The following is a 12,821-nucleotide window of genomic DNA, read 5'->3' on the forward strand; positions in this document are numbered from 1 at the left end:
TTCTGAGCAGTTGCATCTTACTCCATAATTGGGTCTGATCGTTTTGTGAATCAGTTTTTATCTGGGATTCAGTAAGTCCTACCCGTAGAAAATCATAAATACACCACACCTAGGACCGGAGTAAGGCACAGCTACTCACAGAGTATGTTTCCTAAAATAGGTGCAAACATTCAGAAGTAATTTACACTGGAGAACCGGTTTAAGACCAAACTGCCCACAGAAAAATATCTGTTGATTCCATCCACGCCACGTACAATGTCAACAATGTATGACGTGAATTAAAGCACTAATAGTGCTATTACACTAACGGAAATAATAAAGCAGTCGTATTGTCTTCTGTCACGCGCCTCAAGTCATCAAGCAGATCTTAATCTAGAGACGTACCTTGCTCTAACCACGCTTCCAACTAACGCTCCCCCCAAGCACTGCTGACCAAATTTGGATAACACTAATTCATGGCTCTGGGTGTCTTGCAATCCTGCAAAGTACAATGAAAGAGTTTTAATGCTCGAGCCTGGCAAAGCGATTTCCGGCTGCAGAGGGCTCCAGGCCACGGGCATTGGAAAAGTACCTGGCAGCGTGCTCCCTTCTCCCCTGTGAGGAGAGCGCTCCAGACACTCACTTCCGGAGAGCGGCATACTGTTGACACCCTCTCTTGACTGTTGACTAAATAAACGAGACATTGGGTATCCGATCGCTTTACATGAGTACCAATAAGCATTCAAAACATTAACTCACGCTTGTGAATAAATACTGTGTGGGAGATTATTGTCCTTTAAAGAGGAAATGAGGTATGTCATCTAAGTTCTTGGCCGCAGAGCGTATTACAACATTAGTCAGCTGCGCAGCACTAGTCACATTGTTAAAGGTGTTCTCTGCTGGGCGAGCCTATAAATCGGAGAGAAGTGCTTATAGTAAGGGAGACAGTATTTACCGACCAGTGTAGCCGAAGCCAGAAGTCTATCAAGCTATTAGAATATCTCAACCAGACAAGGTGCGAAACACAAGCACTGGACTGAGAGCACAATGGAACCAGGATGGCTTGTAAAAGATGGCAGGGTTTCGGGACATGCGATTTCGTGATCGCTATTGTAAAAAAAAAAAAAACAATGGTGCATGCGCACCACAAGGGAGCGGGGGCTAGGGCGCGCGGCAGCGAGGCGAGCGCTTGCTGCTGCGCATGCTAGCCACCAGTGGGAATGGGAGGAGCAAAGGCGGGACATGCGCCCGCCTTTGCCCAATCGCGTGCTGGATTTATTAAAAAAAAGCACTCTAAAGCCACTAACAGCAGGCGTGTGGTTAGCTTTCTAAAGCCCGTACAAGACGTCTCGTGCTGCGCACTGCAACGCTAGGCGTGAGACCTAAAATGTAAGGTATACTGAAAGGAATGTCACCATCGGACAATATTTCTCTCAAAGATTTTTTTTTAATGAATTTTAAAACGCAGATTTTCACATGAGCAGTTATACATTTGCTCAGGCAAAATTTAAATTCATAAATGCTCTGCGCCCTCCACCCTTCAGACCCCGCTCTGCGCCCTCCACCCTTCGGACCTCGCTCTGCAGCACTCTACATGGCCCCTCCTAAATAAACCCTCCGCTGACCCCCAGTGAACTCAAAAATGACCAACAACTCTCCTTGCTCCCCATCCCTGCCAAATTACTTGAAGGCCCTCTACCAACAGCTCACCAAATACCTGAAACAAAACCACTTACTTGATGCCTCCTAATCAGGATTGTTGGCCAACCAAAGCACTGAGACTGTGCGGATCGCTGCCACAGACTACACCAGAACCCTCCTCAACCACAGAGAGACTCTGGCCCTGATTGTCCTCGACCTCTCCGCTGTATAGACACCTTTTTCCACCACGCCCTCATCAACAGTCTCTACAACATCAGCATACAGCAAAACGCCCTCATGTGGATCGTCTCCTTCCTTGCAGGACGTACACAGAGCATCCAACTACCTCCCTTCTCCTCTGAACCCAAGGACATTGTAGTGTAGTTCCTATTTTCCCTATAGGCCCTGCGCATTGGAATAACAAACAGCAGTATAGACGTAGAAGTGCGGTCTTCAGGTCTCTACTGACTATGTTAGACTTAATTGGGTTTGTACCAACTAGCTCAGATGTCACTGGAAACTTTCTTGACTGAATAGGAAGTGATCAGCTTCCCAGGCACAGACAAGAAGGGATTCAGTTTTCCAACAACCGCATAAACATGACAACTTTGCTCCTTAGAATAAGAGTCAATCTCTAGAGTCGTGTGAAACAATAGACAGCTATTTCACTCAGTCAGTTGTGCAGATTACTTTCACCAGTATGCAGAGAACAGAGAGACGGGCGTTTTCAATAAAAGGTATTATTTATTGAACAGTCTTTCTTCTCATGCAAGAGAAATGAATTGCCACAATTGCAATACTCGTTATTATAAAAAGTGCGTACAGTAAAAGGAGTATTGCGAAATAATACTGTAAAAGCATTGATATGGTTTCTTAGCCATACAATAGTTAAAATGAGTAAAATATATACATTCATATATACATTTAGCTAACGTCCTCAACTGGTGCTTCTAACTACGCCTACCCCAGTGTACCTGACCTAAGCCTAATACTTGGGAGGGAGTAAGTAAGTAGCAATTTAAGTTAAGTTGGTTTTGCCAAGGGTTTGCTTCAAGAATTCTCTCCAAGGGTTTAGTCAACACTGTACCTCTGGAATAGAATGTTGGAGGTCTGGTATCTCCCCTCAGGACTCGATATTCCAGTTACCCGCAAGGGTAGGCTGGAAACGCCGGGGCTGGATTTTCTCGGCAGGAGAACAGACAGCGTCTTTCTCAGGGCGTCGAGGAGGAGGGGCAGCGTCCGTGGGCTTCTCGCATCTGCTGGGCTCTGCAAGGGACAGCTGTTCTGCTCCTGTATTCACAACCACCACTGCTGTGTTTGCTTAAGGCAATGTTGGTATTATTTATACCTGGAAGGTGCCTTGTTTGACGTAAGTTTTTGGACATAAGACGTCAATAAAGATGTCACTAAGAACCGGTCGTTCTTACAGTGCTCATTAGAGTTCTATTACTAATCAAAACATAGCAAGCGGGGCTTTCCCAGGTTACTGGGGGTTTTATCTGTGAAAGAACTCGGTGTGTAATCTAGGAATCTAAGATAGTGGCTTCTGCTGTGTCATATACTGTAATGAGCTGCAGAGGCGAGTTTCTGAAAATATGGCTCTGATCGTTTATGCCATTTATAGGGGTATGGATTGATTATAGCCGAATAGGGGCATAAGGTCACAATATTGATCGGGGTCCTTGATAGAACACGACAACATCATGTGCGACGTACCCCAAGGATCCTCCCTCAGCCCCACCCCGTTTAACACCTACACAACACCGCTCCCCAGATATCGTCAGATCCCACGTCTCAACATAATTTCATTTGCAGACAACCGTCAACTTATCCACTCTCTCACCGAAGACCACTCCACCACCAGCTCACACTTTAGCAATCCCATAGCCAATGTAACAAACTGAACGAGAGACAACTGCCTTAAACTCAACTCCGAGAAGACAGAAGTACTGTTGGCGGCCAGCAGAACTCGGACCCACACCAACAGATCATGCACGCAACCAAGGCATCGTCCTCAACAGCAAACTGACCATGACAAACTGACAAGTCCGCGCAGTCACTTCCTCCTGCTTCCACATCCTTTACTTACTCTTCAGATTGATCTCAGTCAATGTAAGAAAGATCGTCACTCAGGCCCTCGCCACCAGCCGCCTCGACCATGCTCTCTATGCGGGCATCGCCACCTAGCTCCACATAGATTCCAGACCATGCAGAATGCTGTACCAGACTCTTCCTGGACAGCCCCAACCAGACCCATATCACTCCTTTCCTCTGAAACCTCCACTGGCTCCCCATCCAGGAGAGTGTCCGTTCAAGATCCTCACGCCTACAAAGCGTTGCACGATTAAGGACCATCCTATATCAACCATTGCCTGAACTTCCACCTACCCGCAAACACTTGCCCTCTTCCTCACCAGCCCTTGTGCAACCTCTCGTATCTGTCACAGCCGCAGAGGAGGCCGCTCCTTCTCTTAGCTCACCCCCAAGACCTGGAACGACCTGCCCCTCTATCTTTGAACAACACTCTATGGCGGACTTCAGAAAGAAACCAAAGACTTGGCTCTTTGACGGAGACATCTCTTTCACAGTGCCCAGATACCCCCCAGAGGTGACAGCGCTGCGCTATACAAATGCTAATCGATCAACACTCTACTCTGCAACACTGCAGTTTTTTACCAATGCATTTTTCACACCTGCACTCTGCGCCACTCTACTTTCCTCTACTGCAGTCTGTGCCACTGCTGTCTACTCTGCACCATTCTTGCCACTCTACTCTTGCCACTCTGCTCTTGCCACTCTACTCTTGCCACTCTACTCTTGCCACTCTACTCTTGCCACTCTACTCTTGCCACTCTACTCTTGCCACTCTACTCTTGCCACTCTACTCTTGCCACTCTACTCTTGCCACTCTACTCTTGCCACTCTACTCTTGCCACTCTACTCTTTCACAGACTGACTTGCCATATGCACGCCAGTGGCACGCCTCCGCTATGCGCCTCTGCTGCGTGTCCGCCCCTTGAGTATCAACTTATAAATGGCTCATCCTCTTCCTAAACACTAGTGTGCCGACGCCACTAGCAAAATGACGCTGCTTATGGGTTATGCGTCCTCATTCAACAAGCATTTGCAATGCAATAGGTCTCGCGTTTTCGAGAGTTTGAGCTTTTGGCATTGTAAATGATAATGCCTTTTTTAAATGTTTTGAAAAGTTGCAGGTGGTGCGTAAACACGCACTTTGTGTCACAGAACACTACACTCTAAGTAGCAATTACTGAAAATGACTGCAAAATAACTCAGACTCGAGAAGAATCATGGACATTTCCGTCTCTTTTGTTTAATTTTTTTTATAAAAGTAAAGACTCTTTTGGTGAAAGATGTGCATACTAAACATGAAAGGCACTGTCCTGCTGGGGGAGAGGGGCCTGTTTCTACACCGGATCCGATCTGACCACTAGATGCACTCCAAACAGCATAACTTGGAAGCCCATTCTAAATAAATGTATCACGTCCTTTATTACAAGAGGTGTGTACATGAAGGGTTCTTTTGTGCTGAGGCGACACTATATGTGTTGATCCAATCTACCTGGTTTTGGAGAGTACAGAGGAGGTATGCAGTAATATCCACCACCGCCCTGCTACATCAACTAAAACACACACTACCACAAAGCAAACACTTACAGTACCACCGTCCCTGTTGGGTAGAAAGCACCGTTCACCTCTGCTCACCTTGGCCTGTCTATGTCTCACTGACTATAAGAAACAAAAGTGATAGGGGGTACAAGGGGTTTTATAGACCTTACACTGATTAAATCGCCATATCCAATAAGTCCAAAAACTAACATGTAATCCGGGGTCTGTTAAACCAGCTATCTGACTTAAAAACTAAAGGAACTAGCCACCTATGTCAACAAGAGTAGGACCAAAAATAGTACAGATAGTTAAAGGGTGAAAAGACCCTTATTCAAGTTTGTGTTCCCATCACTCACCATCATTTGGGTTTCCAACCAACCTACCATTCACCCTCTTGATCATTGAGGGATAATAAGTAGATTATGTCCTCTAAAGAGTCATAAAGAGGAAACAGAAGGACAGAAAGAAATTTGACTTTAATCCAGCTATAAAGGAAAATCCCAAATTATGTATGGGAGTGAATCTGTGCAGTGCAGAGTGTATAAGCGTGATTAAAAAAGGAATTACAAAAGAAAGACTATATTTATTGGGAGATCAATTGCAATCCTTGTTAAAAACAGTGCAAATATAGCAGGTTCAAAATTTGCTGTTATAACCAACGGTCGACATGTTTTAGCCTACTGGACAATCTATCCTCTGCTTTCTTCAGGACCTATCTACAGATATTACTGCTACTGCAAACAATCCAAATTCGTATTTGTACAGGTTGGAATCAATACAACCTCTGATGTCTTGTACTGATCCTTCGTATCAGCAAATTGTCTAGGACATCTGTAACAGACCAACAGTAATACTCTCAATGACACAACAATAAAAACAATAGAAACATGACCTACAAGTATTTCTTGGTCTGTGATCTCTTGCTAGTTCACAACTTCATGATAGCTACACATATATAATATAAATGTTTCTGCTCACCCATCTGATACGAGGAATGTGCCTCACCTCACACCGGCTCAGGTCAATAAGGTCCTGCTCTTATAAGCGCAAACAAAGGAGAATCAGTAAGGATAGATTCCAACCATCCCACTCTCCTTTTCTGTTGTCAATATTTTTTGATCAAGTGAGTATCAAAAAAACCTTCTTGACAAAGAGGAAATGTATCATAAAGTATACCGGAATAGACTTTTAAACCCATATATGATATGGCAAAGGGAAAATCGCAGTTAAAAAAAGCACCATAAAGACTATGATGCAGAAATTATAAAATGATGCAAAGGATTATAAAAAGACAGCGCGTCAACTCTATCAATGCGCAGTCTGTCACCAGATGTAAATGGCCAAAAATTTCATATTTATTTTTGTTTTGCGAATGTTAACATCAATAGACTACTCAGAGTCTGGAAAACAGGTATAAACAGGTATAAAACCACCCCATCTTATCAGCCCTCAAAGTGTTGGCAAACCTGATAAATGTCTTGCAAGAGACTTTTGTTTTGTATTCACTGAATGAAAAAGTGAATTTCCCCTTTACTTGGTTTGTTTAAAGACTTGCAAACCCTGAACACGAAATCTATTGAGCGCTATTCTCTAAAGCTCAAGACCAACAAACATGCTCCCTTTCACTTAGTTTGTTTCAGGAATAGCGATCCTTATGACCAGACTTCAAAAGTGATCTAACAAGCGATAATCTTTGCAACGCAAGGACAACATACATGCTTCCCAAAACATTGTGTGCCGAGAAAGAACGTATCTCCTGGCATGACCGTACCTGTCCGTCGTTGCCTCTAGCTGTGACCGAGCTGGGAATGGAGGTAGCGGACAGTGAGGTCGTCCGTTCTTATATATTGTGAAAAGACCGCAGGCGAGTGTAATTTCCGCCGCCCTGCCGCTCAATTGATATCGTCACTTTGAACTACAAAATGACGTCGTCAGTGATAGGAATCGTAGTTCATTACTCTTCCCGTTCCTTAAAACTACAAAGTGATGTAACTACAGCTGGGGAAGATATTCGGATCGCCTATCTCAAGCGCTGTCATGTTTTCTTTGTGCGAAACATATGTAGTTAGACCAGCAATCACAGAAAAAAAGGTCAGCGATGCACGCTTTTAAAAGTGTGTATGCCATGGTATTAGTCGGTCATTCATACCGGCATGGCGCTTGTTGGGTCTATCAAAAAGAACTACCAAATTTCATCACCAATGATGGGAAAGGTAGTTTCATTGCCGTACTCATGCATTAAGTATTGTTTAGGAACCTTGCCCGATTCTACACCATAGGCATAGTGTGCACATAAATAAATTATGCTGTGATATTGGCAGGTCCACCTTAAATACTACAGATGTCATAAGTGTCAAATCAAATTAAGAAAAACGGGATGACTTATTTATTTAAGTGTCCCTCAATTCTTGGTATGTTTTCAAAGATTATATGTCGTAGCAATAGGTTTTCTTTACTTAATTACTATAACGTGAGTATAGTATATACACAACGGGACATTGTATCTTATGTTTTGCCTATTAACACAGATATGTCATGTGATTAATTCAAGGAGCCCTCTATTTAACTGCAAGGCCCCTCTATGAGTGTAACAAAACCGAAGGAATAGCATCATTAAGGCCCGTAGCGTCACTTGAAAGTTTGAATATCCACTTCTGCTCGCTCAGAAAAAGAAATTTGTAAATGTCTCTGATGTGCGAGAGAATGTAAGGTTTTTCTAACTCTCTCCATGTGAAATCTTCAGCTCCATGATCTAAGGCTACAAAGTGTCTCGTCAGTTTCGTCATTGTCTTTTTACATCTGAAAGTACTTTTGTGCTCTAAAATGCAGAGCTTAACCTTTCGTGTACTCATGCCTACGTATTGGATCTTACAGGGGCACGTGATTATATATATCAGATTTTCGCTATTACAATTAGTAAAGCTTTTTTGAACCCAAGGCATACTAGTCCCTATATCTACAGTTGTAGAACGTTGAGTTTGTTGACAGATGGCACAGGATCCACATGGAGAATGGCCCTGAACTGCAGGGAGATCTCATAATGTACCTACAGCTCGTATTGGCACTCCTGCAGGGCGTGTGTGTACTAATTTGTCTCTTGAGTTGGTCCCCCTTTTGAATGAAAAAAGTGGAAGAGGTATCTTATCAGTGCAACTATTTAAAATCCTCCAATGTCTCCGAACATTTTTTGTATGCCATTTGTTAATGAGCTGTACGTATTCATAAAGGTAAGGCGGCCAAGTGATGGTTTTTCCATTGGAGGTTCAAGAAGTGCCTTGCGATTGTTATTCCTAGCATGCTTGTAAGAGCGTTTAATTAGCTCTTCGGGTATTTCTTCTCTTTCAATTGCTCCTTCAAGTTCATTGAATGCAAGTCATATTTGTCTGTGGTCGAGCAGTTCCTTCTTACTCAGAAGGAACTGCCCATACAGTAAATTATCCTGCAATGATTTGGGATGTTGACTGTCATACCGTAACAGAGAATTACGAGCCATAGGCATACAATACAATTCGCTCTCTAATCCGGTTGAAGTAGAAAAAATTGAAAGGTCTAGAAATGCTTTTCTATTTTATGCACTGCAACTGTGAACTTGAGGAAATCATTCCTCAAGTTCAACCATTCTTGGACTCTTCTGACTGAATCTGGTGTCCCTCGTCATACCACCAACACGTCATCGATATAACACTTCCATAAGCGAATCGACTCGAAAAAAGGATTGTTGGGGGTAAGCACATGTTGTTGCTCAAAAGAGTGGACATATAGGTTCGCCAAGCTCGGGGCGAAAACATGCCCATGCTGGTGCCTGAGACCTGCAAGTAGATAGTTTCTTCAAATTTGAAGAAATTATCCTTCATGGCTAGCTGGGCACATGCCATGATAAAAAGGACTGGTGTTATTGAGTCTAGATCTCTATCTGTCAAGATCATCGAGATGGTATCCAGAGTCTCATCCTGCGGGATGGAGGTGTATAATGATTCGACATTGAAGGAGACTAAATAGTCTTGCTCCGTGTCGAATTCAATTTCTGGTAATAAACGTAAAACATCCTTTGTTTCTTGCATGTAAGCTGGCATTTTCCTTACTAAAGGTCTTAAAAAATGTCCACGAATGTGGATAACGGTTCCAAAATGGAGCCCATGACAGATATTATCGGTCTGCCCACTGGTGGTCGTTGATGTTTATGTACCCTTAAGCAGGCAATAAAAATAGGGCATCAAAGGATGTGTCTGTAAAAACTTTGCTTCCTGAGATATAATCCACCAAGCAAACGCTTACAGTACCACCGTCCCTGTTGGATAGAAAGCGCCGTTCCACCTCTGCTCACCTTGGCCTGTCTGTCTCACTGACAAGCAGCTCTGGCCGGCCCTAAACCCACAAACTAGCAGCCCCAGCTGCAGTCACTTGGTTCCCTGCCTATGCCACTCAACGTCATCTATGTGCATCCGGCCCAATTATTCTCTGTGCCCTTCGTCCAAAAGATCCTGATCTTGGGACAGGATCACACAACATGGCTTCACCTCAGCTGCAACCGATTCGATTCAAGAGAGACAATGTAGTCTTGGTTCAGGCATTCCCTGCCACAGTCTGTTTTCTTCTTCAAATTTCTGTTCTCGATGAGGGAATTTCACCCAGTTAGGACTGGGACGGGCATACTAACTTGGAAGTAATGGAGCTCAAAAGCGCCTTGCCATGCCCGGCCCACCAGGTGTGTCCTCAGTGACCCTGGGTACTGGCCTGCAATGCGCCACCACTGCAATACCCCAAGCAGTGTTCGCGTGATTGAGTGTCAGTGAAAGGGTAATGTTCCTCGAGTTCCCCTGGCTCGGGTTGACATCCATAGAAATGCGCCCACCACAAGATGCGCAGTTTGGAAACTATCATGACATTTATTAAAACAATATAGCAGGTCTTATAAAAAAAGAAAACTATTTTCCTTGCCCCATTTCAATTGTGTGTCTTTTCCTTTCGAAAGCAGATACCTTAAAAAGCCAGAAAGGCTTGTCTGTGTCCAGCACGGGAGGTCTCCACGGCTTAATTTGTAAAAGAATAAGTGTCATAGGCCCAAAGTGTATCTCAGAAGCTTGCAGCCAGTGCCGTTGAGTGCCAGGATTGCCGATGCCAATGCTACTATTCTTGATTCACCTTATTTAACCCTGCTGCTTATTTTTCAGTCCTGCCAAAAAATTACCCCTTGTCACTGTTTCTCTTTCGCTAACTCTTCTTTTTTTTTTTGTTTTAAAGTCTGAAGAAGAACGGGTATGTTCCGATCCCCAAGTGAGCCACCGGCTCAATCTAAGCTCGGGGGCACCTAAGCAGGTTACGTACATGTATTTGTGTGAAGGCTCATTGCAAAATAAAGCAATTTCGTTCTACACAAGGATATATGAAAGCCTTCCGATGGGGCAGCAGGCGATGTTGGAACTGAGCCGGTCGAAGTTGTGGTGGGTGAGCCAGTGAGTCGTTTGTGTACGCTGGAGCCTGGCAGTGCAAACACAAGATGTAATCACGCCTGCTATTCACAGTGCTTAGACTGACAGAAGCACGGAATAAATAACTCCTCAAGCTACGGTGTTGTAATTAGTACATTGATAGTGTCCAAAGGAAGAGGTGACGTGCCTGCACATTTACAAGTCCCTTCTAGCAGCTAGGAGGGACTTGTTAACTTGCAAGCACATCCAGTGGCGGCTCACATAGGCTTTGTGGATGTACCAAACAAAGTAAAACAAATTACAGAGCGATTTATGTTACGCTTTCGGCGTTTCTAGGCACTAAATGTGCACATCTCCGATCTGATAGGCACATCCAGGTGGGTCTGCCAATGGCACTTGGGGCTGAAAAACAGTCCAAGCACCAGCGTTGTAGTTTCAGCCGATAAAATTGCAGTGTAGGCGGCAGGGCTTACAGTTCCTACAGTGCAGCTTACAACACCGGGTATCCTGTGTGCATCAGTAGTCCTGATGCCCACTGTCAGAGGTTTCTCTCCGTAGAGAAGTTCACTAACCTATACCTCCCACACACTCCAACATGTACAGATGCATCTCCCTTGAGCTCGGCACTGCATTGTAAAGAATGTGCGTGTATGTGTGTTTTAGGGGTGCCCATATACATCAATAGGAATACACACACTGAGCTCTCCCCTGTACTCAGTGCTTTACACACAGTAACCCCTTTAGTGGGAACCCCTTCACAGCCGCTCACCTCTGAGGAAGCAGACGCGGGGCCCGGATGTGATGCTGCTCAGGGTCCAGAGCACTGCGCACGCAGTGCTGTCCGTGGCCAGGCGCTGCCAGCGTGCGCTGTCTGCGTCCAGCACCACCACGGCAGGGAAAGCGCCCTCCAGAAGCCGGGCGCTCGCTGCCGCCTCCTGCACCACGAAGCGCACCAGCCTTGGGCCCCCACGGGCTCGCCGCAGCACCAGGGAGTTCAAGTTGACATTCAGCGATCCACGAACGTTGGAGCCCAGGAAGTCCAGCGAGGACCGTCAGTCCAGAAGCAACATCCGCCGGAGACGGCGAGCGTCCACTGACGTCACCTTCATTATGGGGCTGTGGCGCGTGGCAGGCTCTGGCGTCAGGGGAGGAGGCTCGAGCTGCATGAGGACTGGAGAGCCTGTACATCACTGCGCAAGGATCCTGCAGTCAGTCCTTTAACTCGAGTAGGTGCTCCCCGCCTGTGACATGCATGACCATATACGGAGCATGACCCGATGAGAACTCCAAGCATGGTCTGTGCCAGGACTCCGCCTCCACGCGGGTTATCTCCGCACACTCGTTCGTCCTCTAACGATACCTACAAGCGAAAATGCCACAACCAGCTTCAAGAAGGCTGCCATATTTAACAATAAATAAATAAAGCTTAACAAATTCTTTCACAGGAGATAACCAGTGGCGCACTACCGAGGAGCGGGGACGAGGGAGCGTGGCAGCGACGAGAACGTGTGCTGCTGCCGTGCTAGACAGCGATGGGAATTGGCGGAGCAAAGGCGGGACTATGCTTAATTGAGTGCCTTATTTTTGTAAAAAAACCACACTAAAGTCAATGGCAGCCGGCAAAAGCCTGATCACACGCACAAGCGTGTGGTCCGCTTTCAGAACCCCGTACAAGGGGTCTTGCGCTGCGCACTGCAATGCTAGCCGCGAGACCTAAAAAGGACTGGTAATCCTTCTCAGTCACTGTACACTAAGGGCCTGATTGCAAGTTTTGCCGGAGAGGGCAGTACACCACTGCTGCGCCCCTGCACCCATGATACCTGCCGCCTGCCAGATTACGATCGAAAAGTGGTGTAGCAGGCGGCATGGCAGTGCCTCTTTTAAAGGTGGTGGTGCTTTTGAAAGGCACTGCAATGGGACCGCACAACAAGGTTCCTGCACGGCATGGACTTCGAAGTCCATGCCGTGCAGGAACTGATGTGCATGCACTCAGGAGAGTACATGTTATGCCCCCTTGTGTGCATGCACATGCAGTGGAGGCACAGGGGGCTCTGTAGGACCCCCTTTGTTTCCTCTCCGCCATGGTGTTTATGGAGGAGAAACATCCATGATACTGCTGTCAGAAAGGAAACCTGTATTTGC

General features: G+C 45.6%; 1 protein-coding gene across 2 annotated transcripts in view; it reads left to right on the forward strand.

Annotated features, from left to right (window-relative positions):
• The window catches only part of CNOT3 (CCR4-NOT transcription complex subunit 3), a 992,943-nt gene that overhangs the window by 21,387 nt on the left and 958,735 nt on the right, over positions 1 to 12,821 (forward strand). The window lies entirely within an intron of this gene.

Source organism: Lissotriton vulgaris, chromosome 7, assembly GCF_964263255.1.
Source record: "Lissotriton vulgaris chromosome 7, aLisVul1.2, whole genome shotgun sequence".
Classification (NCBI taxonomy): Eukaryota; Metazoa; Chordata; class Amphibia; order Caudata; family Salamandridae; genus Lissotriton; species Lissotriton vulgaris.